Here is a 20,975-nt window from a genome sequence, read left to right on the forward strand (position 1 = left end):
TTGTATTGAGTATATTGCATCTGCTGTGTGGTTAATAATGTTGCATTTTCCCCTGACATGATTGCTTCTCCAATCGTTTATTGACTGGCCGAGCTCAGCGACTTCACTTTTCACGATTTGTTTGATTTGTTACAGCCGTATTAAGCAGCTGTCGTTCTTTGAGTCTGGAACACCATCAGTATTGTTGGGTGATTCTTTGTGTTGAGTATTCTGTATTGTGCTGCTCGCACTGAGCATGTGTTGCAAACTGGAAAGCTGCCTTGCAGCACTTTGATGGTCTCTGCAGAAATTCTGTGTGATGGCGAATTATAGAACGAATCCAGATAGACAGATGGTCAGTACAATGTGAAATAATTCAGCTCCCGTCAGTTGGCTGTATCATTCTCCCCTATCGACCACTTCGCCTTCCTGCCACTATTTTAATGGTTAGGTTATGATCAATTTAAAACACCAATGCTGTTCTTATCATTTAGTACACTATAATTATGCAATTGTTGTGTGAGTATGTTTAACTGTATTGCTACCCGTGTGAGTCGTGTCACAATATCCCGCTTTAATTGCCTTCAATATATTCCCTTGTTTTGTGTCTCACAATGCAGCCAGTTTTATTTATTTGTTCCAGGCGAGTTTTTATTGCCCATCCCTCGTTGTCCTTGAGAAGCTGGTGGTGACCCACCTTCTTGAACTGCTGCAGTCCAGTGCGGTGAAGGTGCTCCCACAGTGCTGCTAGGGATGGAGTTCTCGGAGCTTAACCCAGCGACAATGAAGGAACTTGATGTTCCTGTACACACACTCACTTTCATGGTTTAAATACAACAAATGGTACATCTTCACTTTGAATCATGGGCTTCAGATCAGAGATACACTTTGAAATCTTTTCGCAACCCACTGTTGATTGAATACTGGTCGGTTTTCACAATGTGTACCGCTAACACTCTTTGTTACTGATGTGTGTTTCGGGGATTTGAAAAGGGTTGCATTTATAGTTTTCATGCAATAATATGCTTAATCGGTTAAGCACCAGTGATATGATCTTTAATCATTGCTTCGAGATTTATTCCATGCCCATGTAACACTGACACTCCAGCGAGACGCCCACTAACCTCCGATTATCGTCCACTCTATTTATCGTAAATGATTAGAATTAGTTGCATCTAATGTTTAATAATTTGCTTTTTTAAGGTCATGTCCCGTACAAATTGCGAACACACTCATTCCTTACGAGCAGTTGAAACACCGCAGGTTAGCACGATTCAAACTATTTTGGCCTATGTTGCAGCAGCAGACACTGAGCTATGAGCAGCAGGTGATACATAAGCTGGCACTTGTCTATAAGCCAGGGTCTCTGGATAGAGATCAGGGACAGGGACCATGGCTGGTGGTCCTCCTACATACCGAGTCACTGGGATTCCATCAGCAGTAGGATCTAGGACTCATTTACCATCGCCAATCCAGGGTCACTGAGACCAATTCAATCTCTGTGACACAACACTTTCCCACGACTGGGTTTGGCACATTCTGGTCCTGTTTGATTCCGTGTTACAGCCCTCGTCGCTTTGAAGATTTGACCTGTGTCAGGCTCCTATATTGACCACTGCTCTTTTCTTCATTAAATTAATATGTTATTCCTATGTTAAGTTTAATGTCAGGCAAATATTGATTTCACCATTTAATATTGATTATTTTATGGTAAATAAAATGTCTGTACAAATAATATTTCTCGCGGATAAAATAACCAGAATCTATCATTGATTGCATTCACTAAATGTCATCTTTGGCCAATGTTTCAATCACACAGAGGCCTTTTTTCTCATTCTCTTCCTTCTCCTTTCATTCCTTACAGTTAACATCTTGACGATTGTGATCCTGTCTCGAGGAAAGTGCGGTCTCTCCAAATCTGTCACTCGCTACCTGGTGGCCATGGCAGCGGCGGATCTACTGGTCATGATCATCGATATGGTACTGAGACACCTCCCTGTCATTTATTACACAGAGTTCCTGTTCATGAGGGCCATCCCAGTGTGCAATATCCACGCGGTCGTGCTTTACGCAGTCACGGACTGTTCCGTCTGGTTCACCGTCAGTTTCACCTTTGATCGATATATCGCCATTTGCTGCCAGAAGCTGAAAGCTAAATATTGTGCGGAGAAAACGGCGCTGGTTGTTATAGCAACAGTTACTATGATGTCCTTTTTAAAAAATACTTTCTGGTTCTTTATGTACACGAGTAGATACTGGTTCATCAACCAATCCTGGTTTTGTATTGTAACAGATAGTGTGGCAGAGTCACCAATTTGGGGTGCAGTTGAATTCTTTCATTACACGTTAACGCCAAGCACTGCGTTTATTTTGGTCCTGCTGTTCAATGCTTTAACGGTCAGGTATATTTTTGTGGTCAGCAGAGCCCGCAGGAGACTCCGGAGTCCCGTCGGTGAGGAGAGTCCCAGTGACCCAGAGATGGAGAACCGCAGGAAATCAATGATTATACTGTATGCTGTCTCGGGGAATTTCATTCTGTTATGGGCGTTATATATGATATATTGTATTTATTGGCGAATGGCCTACCTGGGATATAAGGCTGTGTATCTACCTGTGTTTGTACGGGAGTTAGGGTTCATGCTTCAACTCATGAGTTGTTGCACAAACACCTGTATTTATGCAATGACACAGCCTAAGTTCAGAGATGAGATGAAGATTCTGTTAAAATATCCCTTCATTGCAATTGTTAAATTAATTAAAAAATGAGAACAACCCAACACTTGAAATCAATTTTGTCTCAACTTATTTCAGTCCCACTCCCTAGCAGCCTCAGTGATTGGGACATAATGGGTCCCATGCATTGCAAAGTGTCTGTTTTGCAGATGACACTAATTTCAGAGGGACAGTAAGTAGTACAGATGTGAGCAGGCTCTTACAACAGGATTAGACAGATGGAGTGAGTGGGCAAAACTATGGCAAATGGTGCAATGTGGGGAATTGCATCCAATTTGCAGCAAAGAAAGTTAAATTGAAGCCATTTCTAAACGGAGAGAAAGGAGGATCTGTAGAGGGTTGAACAGATTTTCGAGTCAATGTACACAAATGATTAAAACCAAGTAGATAGGTACAAAAAGCGATAAAACGTGCTCATGGCTGTTGGAACTTACCTCAAGAGAGCTGGAATACAAAGTGGTGGTAGTTATTCTACAGTTGCATCAAGTCTTGCTCAGACCCATCTGGAGAATTACTTTCAGTTTGAGCATCTGACCTCAGAAGGATATGGTGGCACTGGAGGAGTACTGCGCAGATGCACCAGAATGATACCCGGGCGAAAAGGGTTAAAATACGAGGAATGGTGGCATAAACATGGATTTTATTCCCTAGTTCAGGGTGATTGAGACGTGATCTGATCAAGCTGATTAAAATTTGAAAAGCAATCTCTCGAGTAAGTAAAGAGAAATGATTGCCTCTGGAGTTGTGATTAAGAACAAAAGGGTTACCATCTTAAAATCAGAGCTCAGGCGTTCAGGAGGGAAATGAGAAATCAGGTTGTCGCACAAGGTTACTAGAAATCTGGTGCTCTCTCCCCCACAAAGCTGTGGATGCTGGGGCACAATTGGAGCGGTTAAGACGGAGCTCGACAGTTTTGTGTTGGGAAAGTTTCTCAAAGCATGAGGAGCAAAGCTGGGTAAATCGAGTTGGGCGCAGATCAGCCCCGATCCAATTGGGTGGTGGAACAGCCTCGAGTAGATGAATTACCTGCACCTCTTCCTAATGTTCCTATTTTCATATCCAAATGCAACCAATTCCGTTTCTAGGGATATTCCCCTTTCGAAGTGAAAGAAATGGTAAGGGATATAAATTATAGCAGGCAAAAGAGCAGACAGAATGGTGGTCAGAATAATACTGAAGCTGGTGAACTAATCAACATTAGGGGGGTTGGAGAAATTGGCGATGTATGTAACACTTGCTTATATAGGTATAGCACACTTCTCACGCATTAAAACTATATCCTTAACCTTAGTAACACATACACGTCAGCAGTTACAATTTTGATTGGAAGTCTCTGAGGAAGAGATAAGACAGCCAGTATTTTGAGAACAGTTACTTTAGGCGATGTGCAGACTGGGGCAGAGGGCAAATAATGGAACAACACAATCATGGGAGATGGACAGTTGCATAGACCACTCAGAGCCAGTCTGATAAGAATCGACAAATCAATGTAACTCCGCTGATAGCAATGGACCTGTCGACGATTTTGTAGGCGGGTAGCCCCTCTCCAAAGCCTGTATAAATTATACTCAAAACCTCATGTATTTTGAAGGTTCCACACCGAACCTGACCTTGCATTGCTCGAAATAAAGCCGGTTAAACCTGACATTTAATTTGTTTACTTCCGTGGTCGTTATACAGAGGAGAAGGATGAGGTTTCGATTATCTATATCAGGTAGTCCACCCCGAGGGAGAGAAGCCTTCCTTTTACCCCTACATTTGCTGCTGCGAGCGGGTTTCAGACCCTCCGGCCTGGATGATGTGATAGCTAGCATTGGCAGTGAGTATGATTTTGTACCACATGCAGCTTTAGCATTGACGGGGAAGGAGGTAATATAGAATAGTCGAAAATAGGTGCGGGAGTAGGCCATTCGGCTCTATGAGCCTGCACCACCATTCAATATGATCATGACTGATCATGCAACTTCAGTACCCCATTCCTGCTTTCTCTCCATACCCCTTGATTTCTTTAGCATAAGGAGCACATCTGACACCCTTTTGAATATATCTAATGAACTGGCATCAACAACTTTCTGTGGTAGAGAACTCTCTGAGTTTACAATTCTCTGAGTGAAGAAGTTTCTCCTCATCTCGGTCCTAAATGGCTTACCCCTTATCCTTCGACAGGGACCCCTGGTTCTGGACTTCCCCAATATCAGGAACATTCTTCCTGCATCTAACCTGTCCAGTCTTGTCAGAATTTTATATGTTTCTATGGGATCCCCTCTCATTCTTCTAAATTCCAGTGAATAAAAAGCCGAGTCGATCCGTCTTTCGTCATATGTCAGTCCTGCCATCCCGGGAATCAGTCTGGTGAACCTTCGCTGCACTCCCTCAATAGCAAAAATGTCATTCCTCAGATTAGGATCTCAAAACTGTACACAATATTCAAGGTGTGGCCTCACCAAAGCCCTGTACAACTGCAGTAAGACTCCCTGCTTCTATACTCAACTCCTCTAGCTGTGAAGGCCAACATGCCATTTGCCTTCTTCACTGCCTGCTGGACCTGCATGCCAGCTTTCAATGACTGATATGCCATGACACCCAGGTCTCATTGGACCGCCCCTTTTCCTAATCTGTCATCATTCAGATAATATTCTGCCTTCCTGTTTTTTGCCATCAAAGTGGATAACCTCACATTTATCCACATTATACTGCATCTGCCATGCATTTGCCCACTCACCTAATCTGTCCTTGTCACCCTGTAGCCTCTTAGCATCCTCCTCGCAGCTCACACTGCCACCCAGCTTAGTGTCATCTGCAAATTTGGAGATATTACATTCAATTCCTTCGTCTAAATCATTAATGTATATTGTAAATAACTGGGGACCCAGCACTGAATCTTGCGGTATCCCACTAGTCACTGCCTGCCATTTTGAAAAGGACCTGTTTATTCCTACTCTTTGCTTCCTGTCTGCCAACCAGTTCTCTATCCACATTAATACTACCCCGATACCATGTGCTTTAATTTTGCACGCTAATCTCTTGTGTGTGACCTTGTCAAAAACCTTTTGAAAGTCCAAATAGACCACATCCACCAGTTCTCCATTGTCCACTCTACTAGTTACATCCTCAAAAAATTCTAGAAGATTTGTCAAGCATGATTTCCGTTTCATAAATCCATGGTGACTTGGACCGATCCTGTCACTGCTTTCCAAATGCGCTGCTATTACATCTCTAATAATTGATTACAACATTTTCCCCACTACCGATGTCAGGCTAACCGGTTTATAATTCCCTGTTTTCTCTCTCCTCCCTTTTTAAAAAGTGGGGTTAAATTAGCTAACCTCCAATCCATAGGAACTGATCCAGAGTCTATAGAATGTTGGAAAATGGAAAATGACCACCAATGCATCCACTATTTCTAGGGCCACTTCCTTACTTACTCTGGGATGCAGACTATGAGGCCCTATGTATTTATCGGCCTTCAATCCCATCAATTTACCTAACACAATCTGTATAAAGAACTAGAAGGGAGTAATCTGTCGAACAAAGTCATAGGGAACCACGGAAGGATAAAAACCAAGGTTGGGGATAGATGTATTGCCTGAAAAGAAGGAATACAACCTAAAAAGGGGTGTGAGTCCCCAGGATGTTTCGGAAAACTGGCCAGTGGGATAAAATTAAGATCAAGGGGAAGGGGGGGGGGGTCTCTGAGATATGGCCCAAAAGGGTCCCGAGTATAAGTGCTAAAAGGAAAACAAAGCGGTATTGTTAGAGGGGTCTAAAGGCTTGGAAACAGTACACGGAATCTGGTAGAGGGATAAGCTTATCCAGACGAAAACGTGTTTGCAATGGTCTTATGTAGTTTAAATTAACAAATTAACGGAGACACAAGCCCTCTGTGTAAAATGCTTGTTTTATACAAAATCTAATTTGAAGAAAGGAGATTTAAATGGAAAAATACGTAACTTAATAAATCCGAGTTGATATTGGCTGTGAAAAAGATATTGGTTTAATTGGAGGGTAATTAACCAATGAAAGCTGAATATTCTTAATGGCCACAGTGAAATCTCGGCTTTGTTTCAAAGTGTGAATATTGGAATACTCTATGTTGATAATGATTTTAAACTATGAGAAAGTTTCACTGCAGTCAAGAAAAATTGAAATTTCGGGTTTAAAAACCTTTTCAAAATGGTCGGTGCTTATCAAGGAAAAGTCCCGAACAGTCTAAACAAGCAGGAAGGTTTTGAAAAAAACGAGGGGAGAGGATCTAATCTATGCAAACTCAGCACAGGAAGGGGAAAAACTGGGAATTAGGAAATGTTGCTGAATTTAATTTCTTAAAAAAGATGGCACCGGCCAGAAGTTTAGCTTTTGTACCAAGAGAAATAAAATACAAGACTTTCTCAGTGAATGGGACCTTAAAAAAACATGAAATGCTGGAATGTCTATAGCTTGTGTGAAAAGGTAAACCGTGTGGCAGTTTCTCTGAGTGTTTAGACTATGATTTACTGAGCTAAGAAAAATAAGCCACAGTTGTCAGTACTTATTTTAAATTAGATTTCAGTAAACAAAATAGCTATTAAAAATGTGTGTTCTCGTTTTAAATCAATTAAAAAAAATCTTAGGCAAGTATTTGAATTGGAAGTTTAGAAAAATTGAAGTTTAAACTAAAAGGCTGTCTTTCCCGATGAGAAGGTTTTATTTAAAGCTAATTATAACAGCTTTACTAATGATTTCTGCTGTTTTAACGGATTCCTAATTTCTAAGCAAGTTTTGAAGGCACAAAGACCTGGGGTAAAAATGTTGTTGATTACGCGAAGTCACGTAATGACGTCAGGCCTTCTTACAAACCTGTAAAGGAGTTAAATCTTTCCATTAACAGCTGCTTTATACTGGACATTATTAATTTGGGTTTCTTAATAAAGGAAATGAAAAAGTAAGGATGGCAGCCAGAAAACTCACCTGACAGACGGAGGAAATGGTGGGATAGTCAGAATAAAGATAAAACGAAGAAAGCCTCTGTAATAATACTCGCCAGCTACAGAGGACAGATAAAAGAAATAGATACTCAAACAAAACAAATTCAATAATTAGAAGCTAAGATAAATAAGCTGGAGGAGATAAAAGACGGATAGTACGGTGCGCAGTCGTAGGAAAAAAATGCAAAGATTCCTCAAGCACGGGATGTTTAAAGACGAGCTAGGAGAAGCCCAGCAAAAGATAATGAAGTTGGGATTGAAAGTGGGGCATGATTACAATGAAGTGGGCAGAACAGGTGGAGGAGTTAAAGTCAGAACACAGGGAGAAGATACAAAACCAGCAGCAGAGACGAAGGGGGAGGAGACACCCCCCCGCACAGCTCCCCTGATATGTTTTAGCTGCAATAAGGGAGGAGGCGCAGGAAGGCGAGGCCCCAACAGGCAAAGAAGGGAGCACCCTTTGGCAGTATGTGGATGATATCCTTATTGCCTCCAGCACAGAACAACAACACACTAGCTTTAACTACAATGTGAGGAGCTCTACAGAGTGTGGGATTAAAAATAAATCCAAGGAAGGTGCAGTAGGGAAGGAGTGAAGTAACATATCTCGGACACATAATATCACAAGGGAAGAGACAGATGTCCGAGGACAGAAAGGAAACAATTCGATCACTGCCCAGGCCAGGGACCGTGACAGGGGTCAGGCAGATACTAGGGCTATTCAACTACGGCAGAAATGCCCAGATCAGGAAATTGTGGCTGTAAGGTTAAAACAAGCTCTCACAAGTGCTGCAGCCCTGGCATTACCCGACCAGAATAGGCCCTTCCACATCTATACCCACCACAGTAAAGATCATTAAATGGGGACAGGCATCGGCCAGTGGCAGAGTAATGTCGGGATACATACCCAGATACCTTAGTGGAATTGTTTAACACAGGAAGGCTAAAACCAGTATCCGACGTGCGAAGGGCAAGTTGGGAAGCATGCTCTTACCCCCCCATGGGACGGTGACAATAAAAGACAACTGTAACCAGCCTGCAGGGTGGATCATTACGCAGGGAGAGGAGAATCAGTGTAACACGACAGGAGAAGGCGAGGGAAGTAGTCAGGTTTCAGGAGGCAGACATGGATCTATACGTAGATGGGTCTCGGCGCTATATCAACGAGACACCATGGACGGGTGGGCCATGGGAGATAGCAGCAGACAGGTCAAAAGGGAAGGATTGCGAGAAGGGGGCTTATCAGCTGGAGTGGCTGAATTGGTGTCTCTCACCGAGGCTCTGAGGCTGGTGAAGGGAAAACGAGTAAACATCTCTGCAGACAGTCGATATGTTTTTGGAGTAGTGCATGATTATATGGTAGCCTGCAGCAGACAGGGATACATGACCTCAGGAGGAGGGGCGATTAAACATGAGGAGATTGTTAAACAATGAGTGGAAGGCTCCCTCCTACCCCAGGAGTGATAATAAAGGTCAAAGTGCACATAAACATTACCGACCAACACCAACAGGGAAACGCATGGGCAGACAAGGCAGCCACGCGGGTGGCAGAGACAGGTACAGTGGCCGGGGAAGCCCAGGTCGGAGCATGTACAATCGGGCCTGAGGAAGTAAACATGCTCAAGGTACAGGGAGAAGCCACTCCACAGGCAAAGGAGGGGTGGAAGTAGAGAGGGGCCCAAACCGGCGGGATATGGAGGAAAGATGGGAATGTGGTGGCCCCGGAAAGCATCTGGGGCAGCTGACTAAATCCATACAGGTAGGACCAACATGATAAGCTCGATGTCCAGATGCTGGTGGTGGAAGGGAATAGGGAGAGATATAGAGGACCACTGTACAAGGTGCGTGACATGCACCAAATATAACCCAGGGGGGAAAGTAAAGGTCAGAATGGGACATCAGCCCCGACAGAAAGGACCCTGGGAAAACGTGCAGGTAGATTTTACTGGACCGTTACCCAGCAACACGGAGAAGACAAACTGTCTGGTGATAATAGAGCAGTTTACGAAGTGGGTAGAAGCTTTCGCCACGAGAAATTGTTCAGCAGAAACTGTGGCCAGAATCCTAGCAGAGGAAATAATACCCCGATGGGGAATGTCACAGCAGCTGGACTCAGATCAAGGTCCCCACTTCACAGGGAAGGTGATGGAACAGACCTGCGCTTTACTAGGGATTAGGCAAAGGTTCCATATCCCATGCCACCCAGAATCCTCTGGATTGGTGGAATGAATGAATAGGACCTTAAAAACAGCCCGAGCTAAAACAATGGAGGAAAGTGGGAAAGGGTGGGTCGAGATGTTACCCCAAGGACTGATGATGCTCAGGGCATCCCCTCGTTGGACGACAGGACTGACACCCTTTAAACTAATGACTGGAAGGGCAATGAGACTGCCAGAGGTCTTGGTTACAGGAAGCGAGGACGTAGGAGCTTATAAAGACAGAATACGGAGATTTGTGATGGAACTCTGTAAGCAGTTACAAAACTTAAAAGCACAGGCTAGAGATCAGCAAGTAATCAAGGACTTCGAGAAGGACACTAAGGAACAGAAGGTCCATATAGCCCAAATAGGCAGTCAGGTAAAGATTAACCCCGAGAGGTCTGGACTCGCACCGAGATGGAACGGACCCCATCAGGTAATAATGGTGGATGACACGTGAGCCTCCGCAGATATTCGGTTTATAGGCAAACGGAAACACCGGACCCAGTTGAAAAACCATGGTCACTAACTAACCGGTGTTGACCGGGAAATATTATCTTTTACAGGATTCTGATGCTCGTGGAAACAACATGGAGTAACTCATCCGCATACCTAGGTCAACCGGCTGAGCAAGGCCTGTATTACAGGGGCTCGGATGACACTAGTTGTGATAAAGAATCAGGAATGCTGACGGTGACGGTCGGAACAACAGTGGACTTAAATTGCAGCATCGGATTAACAGGCACAAGACACGATAGCGAAGGTTTGTGTCGCCAATGGGGATGGGCCAATATTGCGGGAGTAACAGTTTGCATGAATTAGATTGCGGTGTGTTTTACAATGAAACGGGGGGACGAAGGTACTGCACCTGGGAAAAAGGGGCGGGGTGTACAGATAAGGTGCACGCCCAATTAACTTCAATATTCCGGAGTACCCCAGCAAGGGAAGGATTTTAAACCGTTCTCATAAAATACAGTGTGGAAATGAGATAGGGATAAAAGTTCATCACATGCAAAGAGAAAATGAATGATTGAAGATACCACTGTCCCTCAGTAACTATATTATTAGTTCTTTCATTCTGAAAAAGTTTATCGGTTAATTAACAGTGATTAAATGAATTCTTATTGTTTCACATTAACTGCATGTCGGCAATTTTATAAGGTTTTGATTTAGAACCGGTGTTACAAAAGTTACCGTCCTGACCTGGAATCAAAGCTGTTTTTCGGTGGTGTAAGGAGTGGTTTTACCCAATCATTTAAAGATGATTTCAAAGAATCACGTGGCATTAAATTCAGATCACGGTTACAATGTGTTTCGGTGTGAAACAAGTGGATTGAAAAGGACAATAATGACACCAAGCATTACGATGCAGCGATGCAGCAATGCAGCGTTCCCTGGTGGTCCAGTGATTAGGATTCGGCGCTCTCACCACCGCGGCCCTGGGTCGATTTCCGGCCAGGGAAATTGTACTTCCATCAAAATTAAAACCTTATAAGAAACAGTTACATGCATCTCATGGAGAAAAAAGATTCATTGATGTAAACATCATTATTAATCCATTGTTGAAGTTCAATCATTTATTTTGCCCTGAGTACTGAGGAACTTTTATCCCGACCTCATTGTATTTTAGGAACATGGTCCAGCCCCGGTATCTCCACCTGTGAAAGTAGCAAACTGCTGGAAATACACAACAGGACGGGTAGCCTTTGACAAACAATTAAACCCAGGTTACAGACTCTCTCCCTTCCCCTGTCCTTTGCGGGACACTTGTTTCCCTTTAATTTTACAGACTGACTGAGTTCACTAACCGCGGGGAGAGAGTAGGTGTCTCCGCGGCCCCACTGTGCTAACATGGAAGATAACACGATGGGGATGTGGGGTGGTGGGTGGGGATCAGTGACATGTTTGTGTAAAGGGCAGTGGAGGAGAAGGATTGACAGCTGTCAGTGAGGGACAGAAGTTGTTTAAGGTGAGCCAACACATTCCCGATCAGCACAGAAGGCATTCACTGGTCAGCTGCCCTCTGCTGTACTTCTGGTCAGAGCGGTTTCCGCAGTGGAGCCGTTATCACGTTTGCTTTCCACGCGAAAGGATCCCGTGCAGGAAGATTATGTTTAAACTTGCTGTGGATGAACAGCCATGGGCGAGTTTATTCTCCTGTCAAAAGGGCGACAGTGGCTTCTCCCTTATTCTTTAATTGCTCTTTATTTCACTTCACTAAATAGATATATTTGAGTGAGAGAAATTGTTCCAGAGTGTCGCCCACTTTTTTTTTCCTTTGAAACACATAAAATAAGGTCGGAGGAATAAATACAGAAAACAAAGCAGAGGGAGACAGACAAGAGGAAGAGAGAAGGAGAAATACTGTCCCCACCCAGAACTAATGCAGAAATCCCTCTGCTGCGCTCGGGGTGACCACCCACAGCCTGGATACACTAACGTCCCAACAGCTCATTGACTGTCGGAGTGGGACCGTGCGGCGCTTCAGAAGACAGGTTGAAAAAGCAAAGTCACTGATTCGGTCTCATGTGCTCCTCTCATCAAGAATAGCTACATATAGAAAAATGCTTTTATAATGGTTAGACCTCATCTCTGCAGTTGTCAAACTGTTGGCTCGTTGATCTAGAGGTATGATTCTCGCTTTAAAATTTGTGACAAGTCCAGGGTTCAATTTCCAACTGAGCCCTTTATTTTGCCGCGAATTTTGAATTTGCACAGAACTTTTGCAAAGAAAGACTTGTATTTCTGCAGTGCCTTTCAGGAACTCATGACGCCCCAAAGCACTTTACAGTCGTTGAGTTATGTTTGAAGTGTTGTAGTGTGGGGAAAGATGTGCCCAAATCACCTCACATGAACCTCAACTCTTTGCGAAGGAGTTTGGTGCAAATAATCAGGTGCCTCAGGGACTTGGACTTTCTTTGAATGAGTTCTGCTTGTACCTGCATTCAAGCTTGAAACAGCAACTGGGCTTCCATCTCACGGGAGCAGCGTGTAGCGGTTAGTGAGTCGGTGACGAGGTTTGGGGTTGATGTGCATCACTTTCAATCTTTGAAATTTCACCAAACAAAGAAAAGGTGAATCCACTTGTCTTTGTAAGCATTTTGTTCGCATTTAATCACAGGAATATCCGCAGTCAGGAGCTGAAAAGGAATTAAAACTTAATACCGGCTTTGCGATAAAAAGAATACTTTGTCATAGACAAGGCACCGGAAGGCTGGAAGGTAGATCACACCGGTTGTGGGAGAGCTGGTTGGCGGTGACATGGAAGTGTCTGCAGTGTGCGGGACCAGACTGCTTCCACACATCCACAATGAATGTCCCTCCATTTATTTGGGAAAAGTACAACTGAGAGTGGACAAGTTCCATCCCGGTCAGAGCAATCTGAGGCTTTAATTGACTGACATCTTCGTTTTGGATGTCTTGTAACATGTTCCTGCGCCTGTCTCTGTGGCGCAATGGGTTAGCGCATTTGGCTATTAACCGAAAGGTTGGTGCTTCGAGCCCACCCAGGGACAAAGCCTTTAACTGTTTTTCCCCGAGGATTCGGTGCCGCACAGTTCTTGGTTGTCATGGTGCGTTTTGGCTGCACGAATATATTCCAATATATTCCGCAAACATTGCCAGCTGTGCTGTTATCCAGTGAGGTCCCACTCCAATACTTTTATGAGCATTCAGTTCATGTAAAACGATAACAATTTTTTACATGATCATGTTCCTCCATCCAGTCCACTAGAAATATTATTGGGTTTAAAGAAACTGGTGGAAATTGATTCTATTGATCCAGATATAGAACTGGAACTTCGGTCTCAAGTGCTCCTCCTATCAAGAATCGGCACACACACAATCAATGGTTTTACAACTGGGTCATAAACACTTACAATTTTAAACCATTCTCATAAAATACAGCGTGTAAATGAGATAGGGATAAAAGTTCATCACATGTAAAGAGAAAATGAATGATTGAAGATACCACTGTTCCTCAGTAACTATATTATTATTTCTTTCATTCTGAAAAAAGGTTATCGGTTAATTTACGGTGATTAAATGAATTATTATTTTTTCACATTAGCTGCATATCGTCAATTTTATAAGGTTTTGAATTAAAAACGGTGTTCCAAAAGTTGCCGCGCTGACCTGGAATCGAAGCTGTTTTTCGGTGGTAGAAGAAGTGATTTTACCCAATCAGTTAAAGATGATTTCAAAGAATCACGTGGCGTTAAATTCAGATCACGGTTACAATGTGTTTCGGTGTGAAACAAGTGGATTGAAAAGGACAATAATGACACCAAGCATTGCGATGCAGCGATGCAGCAATGCAGCGTTCCCTGGTGGTCCAGTGATTAGGATTCGGCGCTCTCACCACCGCGGCCCTGGGTCGATTTCCGGCCAGGGAAATTGCACTTCCATCAAAATTAAAAACTTATAAAAAAGAGTTACATGCATCTCATGTGGAAAAAAAATTCATTGATTTAAACAACATTAATAATCCATTGTAGAACATCAATCATTTATTTTGCCCTGAGTACGTGAGGAACTTTTATCCCGACCTCATTGTATTTTAGGAACATGGTCCAGCCCCGGTATCTCCACCTGTGAAAGTAGGAAACTGCTGGAAATACACTTGGGACAAACAAGTGAAAGACACCTGGTGCTTGTGGGCAGTTTTGTTGCCTTTGTCACTGATGCTTGATCAACAAGTCTAGTTGTCAAATCGTGTGCTCAACCATCAGTTACCTGTTACAAATCAACGGAGGAGAAACCAGTTTGTTGTCCAATGCTGCCTTTGCCTGCACAATGTGTGCTGAGATTATCTGTGCAATATGCATTCCGCAGGATGAATAAAGGCAACGCCTGTTTATTATGTGATGTCTGCAACACTGTTATGCAACACTGAATGTACCCTTACACTGTACACACCTTACCTGTACACCAAAGGGTCTGCTGCTGGAGACCTAAGGGTTACCTGCACACTGCAGGTCACCCAGTATAAAAAGGAACTCACAGCTTGTTGTCCTCACTCAGGAGATGCAAATAAAGGACTACAGGTCTGAAAATTTAAGTATCGTACCCTGCCTCGTGGTGCCTATATACACTACAACTAACGACGAGAATACGAGGTCACGAACCAGAAGCTCAGCATGTTGAATCTCAGTATCTTTCAGTAATTTACTGATGTAGAAAGATTGGAACACTCAAGGAGACTGGCTGCACCGTGCGACTTTGGCGACCACCTAAATGAAGCACTAAACCGACGAGAGCAGTGCACCGCATTGATAATTTTAAGGCAGAAACGCTGCCCCGAGTCCTGCAACCCTGAGTCCGCCACATGGAGCAAACCGGCTAGCCCCATGCTGGCACTATTGAGGAAACCACAAGGCCCACCAGTGTCGCTACAAAGACTATACATGGAAAGAGAAAAGGCACTTTCAAAGGATGTGCAGAAAAAGCTTTACTCACCACATCTCTGATGAGTTGGCTGATCACCGGGGCTCCAACACAGAGGATGGTGAAGTTGCTCAACCCCTGGAAGAAGAGTATGGAAATCATACCTGCTCCATCGAAAGTGCTCCATGGACGATGAAAGTAGATGTTGACGAGGTCCCAGTTTCTCTGGCGAGGGACACAGGGGCGTGCCAGTCTATGATGAGCCAAGCGACCTTTGAAGAACTTTGGATGAATCCCGCCAATCGACCACAATGGCATCCTGTCCAAGCGAAGCTGCTCTCAGGCCTCCATGGCATCGCATGGATCCATCACAGCATCCGGAGATTCCACTGTCCAGCTCGACTGCCCTCAGCACCCCAGCAAAATCTCCGAGACCGAGGATCCAAACTCCACTTTCTGGGCTGGGGGAGCACTCCAAGAGGTGAATGGCGCCAAAAGAAATGGATTTCCGATGTCCAGGGTCGAACCTGTGGAAGGAAAGAGCTCCACAGCCGACCTGCAGGAGAGACAGAAAATGTCTGCCACACCAGCACCACGAGGAGAAAAAACTAAAATCAAAATGGCCACGGCCATACCACCAGGAGCATTGGAGGAGCATCACGTGACACCGAGGGCCAATCAGATTTGAAGGCTCCCTTAAAGGAGATCGGTAACCAAAAATATTTAAAGGGGAAGTTTCAACTATTTGAGTAGACGGACTTTAAAGCTAAAGATGCAATTTTCGGGTGCAAGTATGAAAATATATGCAATGAAACCATGAATTGTGATGCTGGTTTAATTAATGTGACTGATGAGATGAATGCAGATGTCAGTAAGTTTAAGAACAAGGTTATTATGCTTAACAATAATGATAGAGAATGTGAAATGCCTAATGTAACCATGTCTGTTGAAACCAGGACATCCAAAAGTGATGCAAATGCTAGAATGTATAATGCAGGCTCGACTATGTGTGATCAGAGCCAAGGTGCCAGGACACTGCCAAAGGATATTGGGTCCTACAGGGACCATGCTGATGCCAATGGAATCTCCCTGTGGGAGAACCCCAGGTCCAGCAGTCTACCTGACCATGTAGCCTGGACCTTTGGAACGAATGTGATGGCCCTTGCAGGTCACACACACAGGCAGTGGGAGCAGACCCACTACAGGGACAGTGGTCAATGGGCAGCCCAGCCACCACCAATGGCAACCTGCACCAGACCAGCCCTACAACCCCTGGCCACCAGGGCCAACACCAGGAGCATAAGGCCAATACCCTCCAGCTTCCCTGGCAAACCCTGGGATGACCTGACCCTCATCCCAATTGGTGGACAAGGAGCCCACCAAATCTTGTGGCCCTGCCCACCAGCCCACAACTACCCACATCACAGAGTATACACACTACCCACTGCCGTGGCTACCCACCGGAGGGATCCCACAACAGTGACACCTACTTCATCTGTGTGTGATGGAGGGGAAACGGTACAAGGCCAGCCTCAAGCACAGGGGTCACACCTGGCACCAACGCAGCCCTCACCACAATCTCCCAGAGCACATCACTGATCACCTCCCCTGGTCATGACAACAAGGATATGAGAAATGCTTAGGGGGGAGTGTTGTTGTGTATGCATGCCTGTTTATTGTGTGATGTCTGGAACACTGTTATGCAACACTGAATGTACACACCTTAACTGCACACCAGAGGGTGCTGCTGCTGGAGACCTAAGGGTTATCTGCACACTGTCGGTAACCCAGTATAAAAAGAAACTCACAGCGAGGTGTCCTCACTCAGCAGCTGCAAATAAAGGACTACAGGTCTACACAGTTTAAGATCACGCACTGCCTCGTGGAGTCATTACTAAAGGTGCCGACATACACTACACAGGCACTGCATGTTGTGCACGCAACAAAACGATGCATTTTCTTTTCATGCCAAGCATTTTGCATTAATGCATTGCAATGCCAACACACTTTATATCTGGCAAGACTGAAGTACAAGCTGTGATGAACAATGTGAAACAGAAACAGCTGCTTGAGAACCCATAGCCTCGACGGTATCTGTGTGAATTGCTCTGCATCGATAATTAGCAGAGCGTAAAGAGAGGAAACTGACGGTGTGGATGAGAAAAGGCCGAGCCAAAGTGTACTGTTGGAGAGGATTTTGTTGTTTTTGAGAAATGTTTCAAAGGTTTTGGCATGGTCCAGTTGTAGTCCTTGTTTTCCATCACAACATCCACAGTAAATCAAAATGACCAGCACGACCAGCTGAACCAGCACCAGCATAAGGACAGGGTGTATCATTGTGTTCATCACACCTGTTGCCGTCGGGCTCCATCCCAACAATGACTCCCACCAGCTCACATGTTCAATCTGCTCCAAAGTTGTGTGCACGTTCTCGATTTCCGCAGTGTGATGGTTAATGTCCACAACGATTGCTTGATTCAAACTCTGTAGCTGTTGAAATTTTGTATTCCATTTCCGTATTTCCTTCTTCCAAATAGCAGCACGCTTCGGGTCAAAGTAGGGTTCTTGTAGATTCAGATTCTCAGGATGCCACTTTAAAGTCCGTTGGTATGTGATCACCATATCCATTTTTACTTAAAAGTCAATTTTCAATTTTTGATGTTTCCGACTGAATTCCATGCTGTTTACATTCAGAAATGTAAACTCACAATCGGTGTCTTCGACTAAGTCTGTTACCCTCTGCACAGGTTTTAACAATTTCCTCTGCTTTGTGGGAGAAGTGTAACAACATCGAGTAAAGGATGACGGAAATGCTGAATAGTCAGTCGAGAGACCCAGTCCTTCTCTCAGTTCACCCTTCGGAACTGCTGTCATTCACTCTCTCGACATTTGCAACGATCCAACTTCTATTTCACATCCTTTAAGATCATGTTTGTAACTCCCACATTTGAGCTTTTCACTGAACATCTCATCAGTTCTGAGAGAGCCCATTCCTGCAGAAACTTTAAATGTTTCTGAACAAGCTTCTGCTCGAGAAGGATTGGGTCTCTCGACTGACTATTCAGCATTTCCGTCATCCTTTACTCGATGTTGTTACACTTCTCCCACAAAGCAGAGGAAATTGTTAAAACCTGTGCAGAGGGTAACAGACTTAGTCGAAGACACCGATTGTGAGTTTACATTTCTGAATGTAAACAGCATGGAATTCAGTTGGAAACATCAAAAATTGAAAGTTGACTTTGAAGTAAAAATGGATATGGTGATCACAGACCATTGGATTTTAAAATGACATCCTGAGAATCTGAATCTACAACAACCTTACTTTGACCCGAAGCGTGCTGCTATTTGGAAGAAGGAAATACGGAAATGGAATACAAAATTTCAGCAGCTACAGAGTTTGAATCAAGCAATCGTTGTGGACATTAACCATCAAACTGCGGAAATCGAGAACGTACACACAACTTTGGAGCAGATTGAACATGTGAGCTGGTGGGAGTCATTGTTGGGATGGAGCCTGACGGCAACAGGTGTGATGAACACAATGATACACCCTGTCCTTATGCTGGTGCTGGTTCAGCTGATCGTGCTGGTCATTTTGATTTACTGCGGATGTCGTGTTGGAAAACAAGGACTACAACTGGACAATGCTGTTGAACGAGCTCGAGCCACCATGCAAATGTATGTTACCCAGATAAGACCTGCAGAGAGGCGAGGAGAAGAAGTGGGGGAATGTGAGAGCACAGTCCCGCATTGCTGAACTCTTTGCTTCAGCACGCGGTCTGAAGTTTGGATTAAAAAACAGAAAGATTGAAGTTTGGATCGAAAGAGACTGTTAGACAATGTGGTGCCTTAGAAACATAGAAAATAGGTGCAGGAGTAGGCCATTCGGCCCTTCTAGCCTGCACCGCCATTCAAGGAGTTCATGGCTGAACATTCAACTTCAGTACCCTATTCCTGCTTTCTCGCCATACCCCTTGAACCCCTAGTAGTAAGGACCTCATCTAACTCCTTTTTGAATATATTCAGCCATTGAAATGAGTAACTGGTCATTGTCTGGATGTTAAATATTTGATTGTACCTTTGTTACTATTTAATGACATCTGTAGGTTAAACAAGCAATATTAAGTCTGTATGTTAAACAATTCACAAAGCCGTTAGCTGTGATTGTCTAAATGCAAAGAAATAAGAGTATAAAGATGAGACTCACACACACAGACACCAGAGACACTGGACATTCGGAAGGTGTGTGTCTCAAGCAGCCACGGAAATCGAAGCAAGCTGCCTTTGTGAAGTGTTCTCAGTAACTTTCATACTTGGTTTGTTTAGTATGAATGTTTAAATAAAAGACCCGATCCTGCCTTTACTACAACTGAATGTGTGCCGGTAATTCGAGGTTAAAAGCAATGAAGTGAAAAGAGCAAGACAGCCGTTTACAACATTTTGTAACAGGTAACTGACGGTTGAGCACACGATTTGATAACTAGACTTGTAGATCAAGCATCAATGACAAAGGCAACAAAACTGCCCACCAGCACCAGGTGTCTTTCACTTGTTTGTCCCAAATTTTCAGCAGCTGGGACAACAAGGAATCAGGTTCCACCGAGATTTGAACTCAGATCCCAGAGTGCTCAGCATTACACTATGGAACCAAACATGGTAAAATATTTGAAACAATTCTCAAAAACAACAAAATCATCTCCAACATTACACTTTGTCTCGGCCTTTTCTCATCCACACCGTCAGTTTCCTCTCTTTGCTCTCTGCTAATTATCGATGCAGAGCAATTCACACAGATGCCATCGAGGCTATGGTTTTACAAGTAGCTGTTTCTGTTTCACACTGTTCATCACAGCTTGTACTTCAGTCTTGCCAGGTAAAAAGTGCGTTGGCATTGCAATGTATTCATGTAAAATGCTTGGCATGAAAAGAAAATGCAACGTTTTGTTGAGTTAGTGAGTAGGTGACGAGGTTTGGGGTTGATGTGCGTCGCTTTCAATCTTTGAAATTTCACCAAGCAAAAAAACGTGAATTGAACTGTCCCTGTTAGCATTGTGTTCGCGTTTAATCACAGCAATATCCACAGTCAGGAGCTGAAAAGGAATTAAAACCTAATACCGGCTTCGGGACAATCAGAATACTTCATCACAGACAAGGCACCGGAAGGCTGGAAGGTAGATCACACCGGTTGTGGGAGAGCTGGTTGGTGGTGACATGGAAGTGTCTGCAGTGTGCGGGACCAGACTGCTTCCACACATCCACAATGAATGTCCCTCCCTTTATTCGAGAAAAGTACAACTGAGAGTGGACAAGTTCCATCCCGGTCGGAGCAATCTGTAGCTTTAACTGACTGACACCCTGGTTTGGGATGTCTTGCAGTGTCTGTCAGTGTAAGTCTCTGTGGCACAATGGATTAATGTGTTCGGCTATTAACTGAAAGGTTGGTGGTTCGAGTCCACCCAGGGACGATGCCTTTAACTATTTTTTCCCGAGGATTCGGTGCCACACAGTTCCAGGTTGTCATTGTGCATTTTGGCTGCACAAATATATTCCGCAAACATTACCAGCTGTGCTGTTATCCAGTGAGTTCCCACTCCAATACTTTTATGACCATTCAGTTCAAGTGTAGAGTTTGAGTGTATGCAGAACTGTACAGAGATATCAGAAAATTTAACAAGGCTGTGGGACATTGTGTTTTGTTAATATTGAACCACGAATG

At 44.0% G+C, this 20,975-nt stretch overlaps 2 non-coding genes across 2 annotated transcripts; both read left to right on the forward strand.

The window, feature by feature from the left end:
* The first annotated feature begins 13,315 nt into the window (after nucleotides 1–13,315).
* On the forward strand, nucleotides 13,316–13,389 carry trnan-auu (transfer RNA asparagine (anticodon AUU)). The gene has a single exon. It is a non-coding gene; the product is annotated as a tRNA-Asn (tRNA).
* A 7,261-nt stretch (nucleotides 13,390–20,650) lies between these two features.
* On the forward strand, nucleotides 20,651–20,724 carry trnan-auu (transfer RNA asparagine (anticodon AUU)). The gene has a single exon. It is a non-coding gene; the product is annotated as a tRNA-Asn (tRNA).
* Nucleotides 20,725–20,975: the final 251 nt, after the last annotated feature.

The sequence above is a fragment of the Pristiophorus japonicus genome, unplaced genomic scaffold (assembly GCF_044704955.1).
Source record: "Pristiophorus japonicus isolate sPriJap1 unplaced genomic scaffold, sPriJap1.hap1 HAP1_SCAFFOLD_596, whole genome shotgun sequence".
Taxonomy (NCBI): Eukaryota; Metazoa; Chordata; class Chondrichthyes; family Pristiophoridae; genus Pristiophorus; species Pristiophorus japonicus.